The sequence below is a fragment of the Myodes glareolus genome, chromosome 20 (genome assembly GCF_982192425.1).
Source record: "Myodes glareolus chromosome 20, mMyoGla1.1, whole genome shotgun sequence".
Lineage (NCBI taxonomy): Eukaryota > Metazoa > Chordata > Mammalia > Rodentia > Cricetidae > Myodes > Myodes glareolus.
In genome coordinates this window covers 11,662,180-11,678,184 of record NC_142045.1, presented here as the reverse complement: position 1 = coordinate 11,678,184, position 16,005 = coordinate 11,662,180, and positions in this window count along the sequence as shown.

Here is a 16,005-nt window from a genome sequence, read left to right as displayed (position 1 = left end):
TCCCTTTCTGTCTCTCAGAACAGAGCAGGTTTGTAAAAGATAATAGTGAAATACAACATAATCTTTAGAACAAAAACTATTACACCCAAGTTGGGCAAAACAAACCAACAAAAGGAAAAGAGTCCAAGAGAAGGCTCAAGAATCAGAGACCACTCTTTTATATGCTCAGTAACCACATAAAAACACTGAACTGGATGTCAGAATATATATGCAAAGGACCTGATCGAGACCCACACAGGCCCTGTGCATGCTGCTTTGGTTTCTGTGAGTTCATTGGGGGTTCGCATAATGATTTAGGCCTTGTTTTCTTGTTGTCTTTCACCCCCTCTGACTCTTACGCTCTGTCTGCATCCCCTCCTCTGGGTTGGTTCCCTCTGATCTCATGGGAGAGATTTAATGGAGACATCCCACTTAGGACTGAGTGCTCTAAGGTCTATGTATCTCTCTCTTTCTCTCTGTCTCTCTCTCTCTCTGTCTCTCTCTCTCTCTGTCTCTGCTTAATATCTGACTGTGGGTCCCTGTATTGAAATCAACTTTTATTGCATTATCTTTGTGTGTGTGTGTGGTACATATATGCATGTTCACATATGTGTAGACATATGTACATAGATGCATGTGTATATGTGTGTACATGAATGTACAAGCGAAGACTACATCAGGAGTCCTCCTCTTTCTCTATATTATTAGGGAAAGGTCTCACCCCACTGAAACAAGAACTCTCTGAAATGGACTATCTTAGCTAACCACTGTGCTCTGAAGACCCTGCCTTATGAGTACTTAAATAGCAAGTGGAAGACCATGGCTGTCTGGAACTTCTATGGGTTCTAAAACTTTGAACTCCAGTCCACACACTTAAGGACATGTGCCTAAGTGACTGAGTCATTTCCACAGTTCCAAACAAAACCGTTTTGAAAATTCTATCAGGAAAGTCATTATTGTGACTTTCCAAGTGCAGGATCCACTGTTAACTTACACTATCTACATTGTTCTATCATTATACAGAAATGTCGGAGTTTTGAGGGCCTTGAAAGATGAAAAGATAGTAATAACACACAATCTTTCCTGTTTCTTAGTGGATAATCACAGGCCAAGAGTTGGTAAGCCAAGGATAGTCATTTTTTCATGTAGGTTTTGTTTTACCTTTTTGTAAAAGATAGCAGGCATTCTTGCATATTTGCAATTTAATGTTACAATATTGGTCTCTATAGAAACAACACTCTTCAACAGATGTTTTGAATGCAACCATCTTCATGACCCACAATAAATACTGGCTAAACAGAAGATCCTCATTCTCCCTTGCTCCCAGTATTTGAAAAAAAATGAGATTCTTCCTACTGCTTCTGTAAGTTTGAAAGTTTCAGATACCACATATAAATAGAATCATGCACTGTCCTCTGTGTGATTTACCCATTACAATTTATATAAGTTGATCCATTTTTATGTGGCATGGTTATCTTTCATGGTGGACTAAATATCACATTTCCACATTTGCTTTATTCAGACACAAACACTGAACATTTAAGTTGTTTCCATTTATAATTTATATGAATGATATATATCTCTGAAGCTTAACGTTTTTATACACTCAACTCTTCTGTCTTTTGAATGAAGAGTTTAAACCATTTACATTTAAGTAATTGTTGAATTACTATTGCCATTTCACCTTTTCTCTGTTTGTCTCTGTTTCTGTGTTCCTTCTTTCCCTCTCTTGCTATACTATTATGTGCTGTGTTGATTTTTGTACAGTAATATGTTTAGCCTTTAATTTTAAGGGTTTCATAGCAGAACACTATTAATGCCACCACAGAGATCACCTAAAGCATCTTAGGTAGTGACTTTGACCTAGAAATATGGCACATTGGATGGAGCCACTGCTCTCACAGAGAATCAGTTTGGTTCCCTACAGCAACAAAGCTGCCTGCACCTAAAACTCTACTGGATATAACACCTTCTTCTGACCCCTGAAGGCATTTGTACAGATACATGGTTACACGTACATAGAAACACACCAAATAATAAGTAAAGAAAATATTTTAATATATAATCCTATATGTATGCAATATATTATATATAAAGGATATGTATATAGTCAATCATAAATAAGAGTCATAGTTTCATTCTCTCTCCTCCACAGTTACATTAATATAGTGGTAATTTCCACTTATTTTTCAACAGTATCAAATTAAGGACTACATATGCTACACAGGTTTATACAACATTGAAGTTTGTGAACAGCCTAACTCATTCCTATGGTATATTTACTAGCAGATTTTTGAATTGTAGCTATTTTTGTTTTAATTTTCATTATAAATTAGAGTGACTGACACTCCAGTGTTACTTTACTACAAAATTTTCCATTTGTTCACATATTTACCTTTAATATGAGTGTTTTCACATAGTTTCCTGTGTTTAGTGTTCCTGTACATAAGATTTAAGAACTTCTGTTGGCATTTCTTATATAAACAAGCATGGCAGTGATGAATTTTCTCAAATTTGGGTGTTTGTAAGGAATATATTTATGTTTTCATTTTTGAGTGACTGTTTTCCAGATATTAATTATATCGGTTGGCAGATTATTTATATCACAAATTTGAATATATTTCAATATGTGGATGACTATAAATCTTGTGCTGAGAAACCCACTAATAAATTTATGGTGTCACCATTTTACATGTCACCATTTTATATGAATTCACTATGCTCATTCTGCTTCCAAAATTCTCGAGTGAATGTCTCTGGATTTCTTTGAGTTCTGATTACAAACTCTAAGTTCATACCGTATTTTTGGTTTTTATTAATATGTATATGCATTTCTTTCCTCAGATTTCTTTCCCATTCTTTAATCAAATCTCCCAGCACTACCATCACACACACACACACACACACACACACACACACACACACACACACACACATACACATCTCATAGTGATTGAAAATTTGGTCTCAGTCAATAAAAGTAAGACAAGCATCATGACCCTAGTTACTCTTCCCATTGCTTTCATCAGATACTGGACAAGAGGTATTTAAAAGAGGAGAGAGTTCCTTTGGTTCATAGTTCACAATGGTAGGGAAGGCACAGCTGAGTAAATGCTGAAATATGCAACAACTACTTAGATCTCGGTGAACCAGGAGGCAGGTCTAGGTTACAATACCTCAGTGTTCACTCCCAAGCTATGTCTTTTTACTTTATTTTATTTATTTATTTGGGAGTTTTCAAGACAGGGTTTCTCTGTAGCTTTAGAGTCTCTCCTAGAATTAGCTCTTGTAAATAATGTTGGCCTGGGACTCACAGAAATCCACCTGCCTCTGCCTTCCGTGTTCTGGGATTAAAGTCATACTTCATATGCCACCTCTGCCCCAGCCCCAAACTATAGTCTTACAAAAGGAACTCAGTTCCTAAATGATCCATAAGTCCCTTGGTGCCACCAGCTGGACTCCAAGGAAACACGTCAGTCCCCTGGGGTTATTTCCCATCTCAAACATGTCATTTGGCATCTAACTCCCAGAGGCTCATAACTGTCTCATAAACCAAAATGCACTCCCCATAGCCTTAACAGTTTCTGAAAGTTCAAATTCTAAAACATTTTCTGAGAGTCAAGAAAATTTCTTAACTGTGATTCTTTGTAAAGTCAAAAAAATGTTATGTATCTTTCACACACAACGTATTTCTGTTCAACAGGAAAAAATAAGGGAAGAGCAAATCAAGTTTGGACCAAAGTTAGATCAAAAGTCAAAAACGCGAGGCTGACCACTAAAGCCCCATTTGGCATCCAGGTCGTGGGCAGGACCATGTGGTTTCCAGCTGTCTTACATGGAGTTCGCCATGACTTTAACCTTTGCTTCTACACAATTCTAACTGTCAATATAAATTGAGTTTTATACTTAAAAGATTCTAAACGAAAGTGAAAATACTGATCTCCTATCTCCCTACAAAGTTTTGTGTTCAATGGTCCATTGCAAATTTTGTCCTTGCAGCACAAAGAAAGATTATTTGTGTCTCATTAATTTTTATGTAAAATTATTCTTTGTTCTTGTGGTTGCTCCCTCACTAAATTAGAAGGGAAAAAACTGGAGAAATTTTTATGAGTTTAATTGTCTAGATTTATACATCGACTGCTGGTAATTAAAAATGGATATTATGGATGTCCATGATAAATATTTAGTGAGAATTCTTGTTATTTATGGCATTCATTTAGGGCACTGGCAATGTCATTAAGATGAATAAAGAAGAGAAACAAAGCAAGGCAAAGAAAGGTTGAAAAGATTATTCTAATGCATCAGAGAACCAAGATTAGCTTCTTCACTGACATATAATTTCATTTTCCTCAATGAAACAAATGCTTTAAAATATGTACAAAACATATGCTTATCATTAACTATTCCTTAGCACATTCAAGAATGACTATTGTTAAACCAAGATAACTTTATTTCATTCCTTGTATATTAGTTCCCACATTCTAATCACTTGTAATCAGTATCAAACAGTGTCTCATTCATTCATCGTAAATTTTATTTGTATCAAAAATAAATAAGCTAAAAAATAAAGAGATAATTTCCATGGAAATAATAATCATAAACTGGACTATTTATAATACCTTAGATTGAGAGGTAAAGGTAGGAGCAAAGCTTCCCACTGCTTGTTCTGAGTCTGATAAGGGCCTGTTCATCTCCTTGGTTGAGCTACAACAGCACAACAGCATCGAAACTGCTTCTTTATATTCTCCTACTTGGATGACTGTACAGAGACTTGAGATTATTGAGTAGAGAGAAGAAAGAATTGAAGAAGATGTTAATTAATCAAAGAACTGAAATAAAAAATGGGTGTATGAAGAACAATAAAAACTGTAGGCTTTGATAAGAATATTGATTTTAAAGAAAAATTGAGCAAGAAAGTATAGAATACATGGGTAAGAGCAAAGGTGCTGGTACATTTATTACTAGTTATTTTCTGTCTTCCTTTGTGATTATTTTCTGAAATAGGAATTCACTATAAATCATAGAAATCAGTCATATAAAATATTGTTGCTAACTTTAACTCTAAATAAATGTAAGTGTTTAATGTAAATAAAACTACCAAAATAACAATTTTTTACTTTTGTAAAAAGAAATAATAAAATAATAATAGTTTTAATCTTAAAAAGTATTAACAAACCAAGTAAGTGTAAGTGATTTCTTGCAGGAGATGCCAAACACACTAATAAGATAGGAAGTAGGCATATGAAAAAACAAAAACAACAAGCAGAAATGAAAATGTATGTGCCCTTCCAATTTCCAGGAGGAAATGTTTTTCTTTGGGTTCACCTTGTTATGTGGCTTCTCTAGGCTTGTGAACTATAATCTTAATGTCCTTTGTTTATGGCTAGAGTCTACTAATGAGTGAGTACATGCCATATTCATCTCAATCTGAAGTTTTAAATGACTTATTTATTTAGAAGGTGTGATATGCAATGTGAAAGAATATAGGACTTGAGAACCTTCTGGAGTCCAAATCCTCTCACCAATAAAGAGAAGATCACTTTAGAAAACTAACTAACTAGCACAGGTTCTAGAAAAAGCTGCAGCCATACATTCAAAGAAACAGAACAAATTGAAAACACAAAGGGGAAGTGGTGTATCTAAAATAAGGGGTGACACAGATTAGGGGGGAAAGTTCTCATCCTGCCCCATCTCTGAAATACAGTTGAAATAATTTATGGGAATACAAATGAGAAATGATTTCTCTTAAATTATACTCATGTGCCTTTACCCACCCCAGCCATCCCCTATGGCCTTATAACTTCCAGAGGTATAGCTTACACTATAAGAAGTGTGCTCTGGTAAGAACAATGGCATTGAATATAAGGGCCTGTGATCCACAGGGGTTTTAAAAGATCATACTCTTCTAACGTCTACTGTGTAAGGAGTGAACATGCTTACATAGGTTGAGACCCTGGAGGTGAAGAAATCACAGGCCTCCCAGAGACCAGAAGACAGACAATATATATCTCCCTAGAATCAGGTGTGGTGTAACATGCTCAGACTCCTGCAAACAGCCTACCTGACAGGATTTAGAAATGAGGAATTAACTAGAAGCTGAGGATTGTGGAGTGCCCAAGGGGCTGCCTGAACCTCTCACCTACAATTTCCACTGCTTCTCAAAACTCCAGCCCATCTAGGCTGATAATTTTCCGAGGTCAACAGAATCCATTTGAGTTTTATTAGGAAAAACAAGGACCATTTGAGGGTCTTACAACAGCCCCGCAGCTCTTCCCTGAACTCCAAATCCCAGACCCTGGGAGGGAGCTGATTACCATGCTGTGCAGAGCCACACAGTGAGGAAGAGCTAAGACAGGAGAGCAGCATGGAGTGCCCCTGCTCTCCCGTGCGCTCTGCCGGGTAATTTACATTGTGGCAGGATAATTTATCAAGCTATCAACTGCTACATCCTACTCCTTGACTACGTCTAATCCCCAAAGAATAAAAGTGTAATTTCTGCCTTCCTGTGTTTTAGAAAGTTCCAGACTTTTCGTCTGAAGTTATTAATCTTGTTTTGTTTCTTGGCCTACACTGAGCTTGAATAGTGACAGTATACCTAACTTATACTAGTGATTTTTCTAGTCACAGTGACCCAAAACCTGGAAGAGACGACAGAGTGATTTTTTGTTTTAAGAATTTGCAAGTTCACGACTACTTCATTCTGTCTTTGAGCACAACAGTGTGCACATGAAAGCATGTAAAAGAAGAAGATACTCCATGGCTGACCAGGATATAGGGGAGGTAATGGCACCCTGTAAATTCTGTACAGGACCTTAGGTCACGGGATGTTGCTATGGTCATTTAGGCTGGAACTTGTACCCTCAGTGACTGTACCTTGAAAAATGCTCCCACAGAGACGTCCAGAGATGAGTGCTTCCAGTCCCCTAATGGTCTCTGAATCCAATTAACCTGATAGCCAAAAATCAACCATCACATAACCCTATCTAGATACTTTAAATGGAATAAGTACGACCTCATGATGTTAAGGACTTAAGGAATGAATGTCATGATAGTTCTATAGTGGTAGGTTTCTGTGTGGTGGCACTGGGGCTTGCTTTGTTACATGGATTTGCGGAAAAACCAAAGCTGTTGGAAGATGCAGTAATGATGCCACTGGCTACGCACACATTGATGCTCTAGAAAGCCACAGCAACTGATTACTGAAAGCTCTTTTCTAAGTAACCGTCAAAGAGTGTATCTCACTAAATTTACAACAAGATGAATTATCATGAAAGGTGAATGAATATTTAACTTTCATAAATGGTGACTGAGTATGAGTGTTAATTCCTATAAAAATTTTAATATGCTTCACTCAAAATGCACTATTCTAGAACAAATTTATGATTTTATATTTTATCATTGCATGCAATCATTCCTCTTTAGAGAAATTCCTGTTTATACTCACTGACTATATAGACAGCTGGTAAATTTTTCATAGGCAACTATGGAGGACAGAGCCAGTGACAGAGCTTATCTTGGCACTGCTGGTATCATCGGGAAAAGCGTTGACTCATAATTGGTGTCCGGGAGAACAGTTTACCCAGCATTGCTGTGGGCTCAGAGGACATAAGGAAGGTTTTGGCTCTATCCTCTCTGCTGGCTTTATCCTTAGACTTCAGGAGGTGGCTAGATAGCTTCTAGAGAGTTGTTAGATACAGTCTGCCAGGTTTAAGAGCCCAGAAAATGTGACACTGTCTCCCAACAGCCCCTGCAGGTGGCACCAATTCAGTCATGAAACAGTCATTTTATGGCAGGTCGAGTGGAATCAATCCTCTGCAGGCCAGACATGAATACAGATGTGAGAATTTATCTTCGCAGGCGTATATGGACCAGGGTTGAAAAATTGGTTTAAGTTCCCAAGAGGGCGAGGAAGTTTCGGTTTATGAAAGGTGGATGAACAATAAGTGTGAAAGACAAAACCCAAGAGACTTCAGGACAAGTTTGGTTTTTCCCCCACGGGCTTCTATCACTGCCTAAGTCCTAGCTGGGGCAAACAGCCACACCATCACCCACTTAGGTCGCAAGATTTGCTATTAAATTTGGACAGGGTTCATCTAGAGACCTAGGGTGACAGGGAGTAGATACGTGAGAACCTGGAAGGAGTAGGGGAATGAGCATTGTAGAAGAAAACTATCTGTGAGCCCTCTAGTTCCCCAGAGAAGATCATGTCACATTTTCTGGCCTTTGTGATCTCAGATTTTCGACCGCAATTAAAATGTCGCTATAGCAACAACCTACTCTTACCTTGAAGAACAGTTCTTTCTCCTGAATGACACAGTCTGACATTGGACTCTGACTTCAGGCTCCTGTCCGTCCTGTTTCAAATGTTAATTCTGCAGTGGCAATTAATTCAGTGAGTAAATGCATTTGCATGGAAGAGCAAAACCAAATGCAAACTCTTGGTCATTGCTATAAATATACAATTCCCCACACTCGGTACCAACTGTGCATGCTCAGAACTCTATGAGACATAGGAAATGAACCCAGAGATTTTTCTACTAGGATATTTGACCCCTCACAACAGATCTCATACTATGTTGTAACTTTTAATTGATAAAGGTTAATTAAAATTTTCAACTTATTCTCACATCGAAAGTGCAAGAAGAAACTGTATAAATTGAGGAACTTGGATGCCTCTTGTTCAGAATGATTTTCCTAGGGTCTTACCTTTCTATGAGGCACATAAAACTGATACTGATACATACAGTAAGAGTCACCTGATACAAGACTGACAGACTTTATAGCAGTGTTAGTTAGTAGTCCACAAAGTCTTCAAAACTCACAAACAGCACTGAGTCCAAGGGAGACACAGCCATTATTTCTGTCTATAGCTATAAAGATGGATATCAGGGTCAATGTCATACATATGATATGCATACACATACTCATACACACACACACACACACACACACACACACACACACACACACACACACATATATATATATATATATATATGTATATCAATTGAGGTTCCACCTTATAGCTGGCTTGGATGAATCAATGAACCTGAGTTTTTAGTCCCATAAACATTCTAATTCTTGAGCAGCTGAGTCATAAGTAACATGAACAAGAATAAAGGCTTCTACAGTAGCAAAATTGAGGGTGAGGTTTGGGGACCTGTAGAGTATATAGCAAATTGGTGTATAAGCACCTCTGAAAACCTGATTCCCAGGAGTATGGGATGTGGGCATTTTTGTAAGTGATGTAGAAAAGTGGAGGCAGCTACCACATAAACTCATGTTGATACATTCATTGTTAATGAGAATCTATAATGATTTGCATAACATTGATAAGGAACCTCAGCTACCCTGAGACACATGCTTTAGCCAGAACTCACTCTACCCTAGTCATTATAGATGCCTTACAGTGATTTATCTACTTAATTTAGTATTCTAAATTCTTACTTTTCCTTTCAGCCCTAAGTCTGTCAACTGCTTTCTAGATATTCCAATACTCTATTTGCTAGCGTCTCCAGCTGCAACAACATTAAGATATAAACCTGTAAGTCAGGCACGGTGATTCAACTTGCAATTCCAGCCTTCTGTAGGCTAAGATATGAGGATTGCAAATTTGAGACCAGTCTGAGATAACACCACAGGCAAGTCTAAAAGCATAGTGAGACAATATCTAAACCAAGGGACTAGGAGAAAGCTTAGTTAATGAAGTGCTGGTCCCACAAGGATGAGGACCCACAGAAAAAGGTGGATATGGCAGTGCATACCTGTAAGCACAATCTAGCCAAGCTGGTAAGCTTCCGATTTAGTGAGAGACCCTGTTTCACAAAACTGCAAGGTACAAGCAATGGAGGAAATACCCAACATTGACTTCTTGCATCACATGCACACTTACATATACCTGAACATACACAATCACACATATAAGCACACACACACACACACACATGCACACATCACAACAGTAAAATAGAAATATCAAACAAAATGGATTTCACAATGAGTAAAGAGACATTTATGTTATTGTAAAAGATTAATTTCCCCATAATGGAACATGAACCACAAATATTTATTATCTTGACAGAATGAAAATATGTAAAGCAAAGCTGGAAGGTCTAAAAAGAAATTGACTGTCTATAACTACAGTTGGAGAGTTTAAACATTCCAGGCTTTCAAACGTTTGAAAAAAGTAACAGGGAAATGCACAGCTCAACAATACCTATGACTGGTTTTAGTTTCCATGTCCATAACATGCAAAAACAAAAAAGACATCACTATTGTTCTTACTGACATTAAAAATAATAATAAGACAATAACATAAAAACTTTATAGCTATATACTTAATAATTTATATGGACTACGATTACTACTTAAAAGATACAAACAATCATTGGTTAGTGAGAAAAAAATAGGTAAGTTAGTTGTTTTTTTCTTGAGGCAAGATTTTACTAGACAGACCTAACTTATTTGGGACTCCTTATTTAACCAGGCTGGTCTTGAACTCACAAAGATTCACCTATCTCTGCCTCTACTTTGTGAGAATTGGGATTAAAGGAGTATACTTCAATCAAAGAAAATGAATCTAGGCTTAAATATATGATGATTAGTTTTAACTGTCATCAAGTTATACTATAGAATACCATGAGGGAAGAATCCCTGAGAATGTGAAGAATTCTCTCAATTACAGTAATTAATATGGGATAACCACCCCACTGTGAGTGATACCATTCCCTGTGGATCCTGGACACAACAAGAGAAATATAACTCAATACTGGCAAACATTAATCCATTGTTCTTTGCTTTCAATTTTGGATATAATGTAAGTAGTTCTTTTAGGCTCCTGCCACCACAATAAGCCTACCATGATAGACTTCATCCTGATACTATGAGTCCAATGAATGCTTTCTCCTTTATATTGCTTCTCTTAGAACATTTTACAATAGGGAGAGAAAGAAACTAAGGCAGAACACATCCAAACAAAACAACAGGACATTGGCCCTGATGGCTTCATCAATGAGTTCTACTCAACACACTAGGAACAAATAGGAAGCTTTGTTTTAAGAATTTGAGAATACAACTCACATGACTTCTGTGAAATCCTGTCTGTGAAAGGACTTTCTGGACGATGAAATACTATGCAGAGATGTACATGAATATTGATTTTGTATTATTTTGTATATATAGCAGTTTTGTTTCCATGTGTGTCTCTGTACCACATGTGTGTCTTATGACTGAGAAATACAAAAGAGAGCCTTGGATCCCCTGAGTCTGGAACTGTGAATGGTTACAAACTGTCTTGTGTGTGCTGACCATCCAATCAGGTCCTCCCAAGGAGCAGCTAGTGCTCCCAATCTCTGGGCCACCTCTCTACACACTTACTATCACTATCCTTTTACATTTGCAACTGAGATTCATGGGGATTCCACAGTTCAGTAGGAGAAATGTACATTTCTCACAGGTTTTTTTAATTTACTTATTTATTTATTTATAAACATTTCCACTTTCTTCCCTCCTCCCAATACCCTCCCATTCCCCCCAGTCCCTCTCCTCCTCCCTCTCCAGTCCTAAGAGCAGTCAGGGTTTCCTGAACACTGGAATCACAGGGTTTTTTTTGAAAGAGGAAAATCCCTTGAAGGCTGCTTCCACAAATATTCTTCATTCTCCTGGTTTTATAGCTTTAGCGTGAGAAGCCACAGTGGTACTTGACAGGATTCTTCTCCTGGAAAACATGATGAATGTCTGCCATCTTTTCAGAACCTTCATTTTGGCCCCTGCAGTTCCAGGAACCCAGTGTAGCCTGAGACTAAAATGGCTTGAAGAAACCCGGAGGGAAGGTAAAATGGATAAAAGTCACAGGGTGAGAACCAAAGGAGTGTGGTAAAGTATAGACTATGAGGGAATCTCACGCCAGGTCACCCTCCCAGGCATTTCACCCTCTGTTCTGCCCCTGGAGGCAGCTTTCTCTGGTCTCTTGCTGTGCTATGTGAGCTCACATCTGTTGGTGGCACATCTCCTAACTCCCACACTAACACTAACACCATACAACATGAGAGGCACAGCAGTCTCCCAACACTGGCTTTATGCCTTCCTTTGGTCCCATGGGAGAGGTCCATCCCTTATGTTACCATTGGCTTCCCAAAGATCTCCAATTCGTACTTAACTGGCTGGTACCTGCCAGTAGACACATTAGGAGAACAAATTCTACATTGCTCTTGGTGCGAACTTTCCTGAATTCTTGTTTTGACTGATGGCACCGGAGGCCGCTCTAACTGTCCTCCATGTTCACTGACCTTTCTCACCTTTCTCATTGCCTCATTTACTTAGGTCCTTAGAGTTTTCTCTGATATTGGGTCTTTTCAGCTGTCACCTCTTTCTTTCATCCCTCCTGGTGGCCACTTCTTTATCTCTATGGTATTTGCTGTCATTTCTCTAAGGCTTTCCTCCATTCCCTCAACTCTGAGCTTCTCTCTGTCTCTGCAGCCCTACTGTCTACTCCAGTGATCCAACTTGATGCATACTTGGCTTTTCCCTATTCTCCAGAACAGATGCCAGTGCTGCCCTCTCTTCTCCATCTTCCCTTGCATCTGGCTCCTGTGACCTCATCAAATTTCAGGACACCAACCACTCAGCAAGCCTGACATAGAACATAGCTTCACTTCGCTGCTCATCCAGTCAGCCATAATCAGGAGCACGCTCTCCCAACACCACCAATATCTGTCTTTAACACGTGACCTGATTCCTGTCCTACTGACCACTGTCCCCAAGACAGCCTGTCTACTAAAAAGTACTGATCGACATCTTTGATCTCTGTACCATCAGCTGTTACTTGGTCATGCCTGTAAATTTTAGCTTTCCCCATTGGGATAAATGCCTGCCAAAGAGTTCTCTTTACCTTCACACCTTGCTATGGTTTAAGCAAGAGATCAGCACTCATCAAAGGCCTATCTCTGCACAGAGTCTGCATGGAGAACCTTTATCCTCCTCTTGAGGTGTGACTCCCTTCTTCTGTGACAAATACAGTCAGAGGAATCAAAGATGGGTGACTGTGCACACATCTGAAGTTGGGCCACTCAGTTAACTCATCCACTCAACGTTTCGCATTACTTGGTGGTAAGCAGGATTTTCCTTTTTGAGTGACTTAGCCGATACTGTTGTAGGAAACTCAATGGAAAACCCAAACCAAAGGCCACGGAGAGTACATTAAAGTCGCATGGAAAAGGCTAAGGTAGCCCTGTCAGGATCAGCTAACTACTGCTGTTCTCATAGGTTACTTCCTATCAGAAACACATTGCTTCCTCCTGAAAAGAAACATGTTTGATGACAATGGAGATATAATGATCTTAGAGGAATACCATCCACATATCCTTCCTTACTTAGATTACTAGCTTCTTTTACAAACTATTTTCATTTTGTTTGGTGATGAGCAAAAAATTAAGGGTTACCCTTCTATATCCTTGATTTCAAAAGGTGTTTCAGGGAAGAGAAGTACAATGGTGGATTCCACCTACTTGCTTTCTTATTTCAGAAAAGAGCATCATGGCTAAATGTTCAGGTTTTGGTGAAAACCCTAAGGACTGAAGATAGTTAAAGAGACTACAAAATACTCGGGTCTCACGTTGAGTGATCCCTTACATAACTGCCCCTTCTCTGATATATATGGCAGACCTCTCCTCTCATTTAGGTCAAAGGTGCACAAAAGGATCCAAACTGAGGAAGAATACAACTTGTCAACTTGTTCACACACATACATACACACTTATTAGACAGAATGAATATATATGTATTTTATATATGCATATATACAGATGATTTATTGGAGTGGCTTATAGGCTGTGGTATGACTATTCCAACAATGACTTTCCACTGACAAAAAGTTCAAGAATCCAACAGATTTGGGTCCACCAGGATGGATGACTCAGTTGGTTTTCAGTATATGCTGGAATAGTGACGAGGTAGATGTTGATACCAGTGAAGAAATGACCTTGCCAGCAGGAGTGAGGGCAATCAGAGAGCAAAAGCTTCCTACATCTGTGTCCCTTACACAGTTTTCCAGAAGAAGGTGTGGCCCAGAGTTAAGGTGGGCCTTTCCATCTTTGCTCTGTTCAATATCACAGCAATTCCTACTTTTAAGTGCTGTTGTTGTTGTGAGATGTCTTGTTTTCCTGGCAGAAAGCATCTGTGACTGTCCCCTGATTCCTTCTAAGCTTAACATGAACACATTTTCAAAATATTTTCAAAATCTCTGGGAGAATGACAGGGTAATAGGAGGGCTATTACACAGCTCATATGCTTTGGATGCTGGACCATTTTGAGGGTGACGACCCTAGTAAAAGCCTCCACAGTGACTGCACTCCTAGCCTTTATTTGTGCTGAGACTACTGTGCTAAATTGCATAAGTAACCTCACAGAAAAACCTGGGTCAGGTCTGAGGGTCCAGAAGCAGCCCTGGTGTTTTGAATGTGAAAAGAAATGTCACCTGTTGAGCACGTGGGTCATGTATTAACTGGTGACCCTCCTATTGGAGTCATTAATAATTTTCTATTCTCATGGGAGTGGTCATGTATTCAAAAGGTCCCCATAAGAGACCTGCATAACCTTCTAGAACTGTGATAATAAGAATAATGGGCAAAAGTTTGAAAATTATCGAAGTAATACCACAATGAAACATTATTGCTTAAAAATAATGCTTACTAATTTTTTTAAAAAAAAAGAATAGCATTCAGAGTTAGGGTCAGGTGATGCCAGGCTCTTGGAATCTTATTTAAGAGTAAAATAAAAGGCTCAGACTGCAAACTAGCTCAAATACTATGTTCAAAGTGATGTGAGATTTCCTTCTGTATGCTGTGATTACCATTGATAAATAAAGGAACTGCTTTGGGACTATAGCAGAGCTATAGGGGAACAGAGCTAGGTGGGGAAAACTAAGCTGAATGCTGGGAGAAAGGAGGCGGAGTCAGGGAGAAGTCATGGAGCCACTGTAGGAGAAACTTTAAGGCTAGGTCACGACCTCATGGTGACACGGATTAATGGAAATGGGTTAAATTAAGATGTAAGTGTTAGCCAATAAGAAGCTAGAGCTAAGGGGCCAAGCAGTGATTTAAATAATATGGTTTCTGTGTGGTTATTTTGGGACAGAACTGCTGCACAGGCAGGGAGCCAACAAGAGGCCTCCGTTCAACATCACAGCAAAGCATTAGTACAGATTAGAAAGAAATCCACTGCACAGGATCCACGTGAGTGAAGGTTCTCAAGGACCCTGGGATATTGCCTGGGTTTCATTGATGGGATACACCTGTCCCTAACAGGCTATGGGCAGCCTATGGGCAGCATCATCACTTTTAATGTGGTATCTGCCTACATATGTACTGAGTTCAGTAGCAACTTTCCTTAAGCCCAGCCGGGGAAGTGTAAAACCTCAGACTGGATTGTTGAATTAGTTCAGTTGTGTTGCAAAGGGGAATATCTGAAAACTATTTCCTCAGTCCTGGCAGATTTCTGAGCCTTGAGGCCATACCCATCATGATTCCAAATGTTCTTACTACCTATTTGTGGGCAGCAAGGCTTTTGAAATGACTAAAGAGAGTGCTCTCCATCACTGAACTCGTATTCTGGAAGCTGACTTTATGCAAAACCTGCTGCACCTGGAAACCTACGAATGCAAGGTATTTAGAACCTTTGCCTAGAAGCCGTAGCTGATGGCACACATTTACCTGACAGACTTGTCATGCATAAAAGGATGCCTTTCGTCTGCATTCTCATCAATTCCCAGTGCCCACTCCTCTAAGCAGGAGACATTCATTGGCCATTGCAACCTTGTCTTCACTTTCCCCCAGTTAATTTTCATGGTTGGCTTATCTTTTTTGAAAATAATGTTCTCAAGTGGAGACTCATGGCCTGATGGTCTTCCACCGGAGCTGCGGTACCTCCTACCGAATCCTCATCCACCCAGGTGTGCCCTTTTATATCCTCCTTCCTCATTACTGCCACAGAATCTACCTTAAACAAGATGACAAGAACTTCATGCTTGAA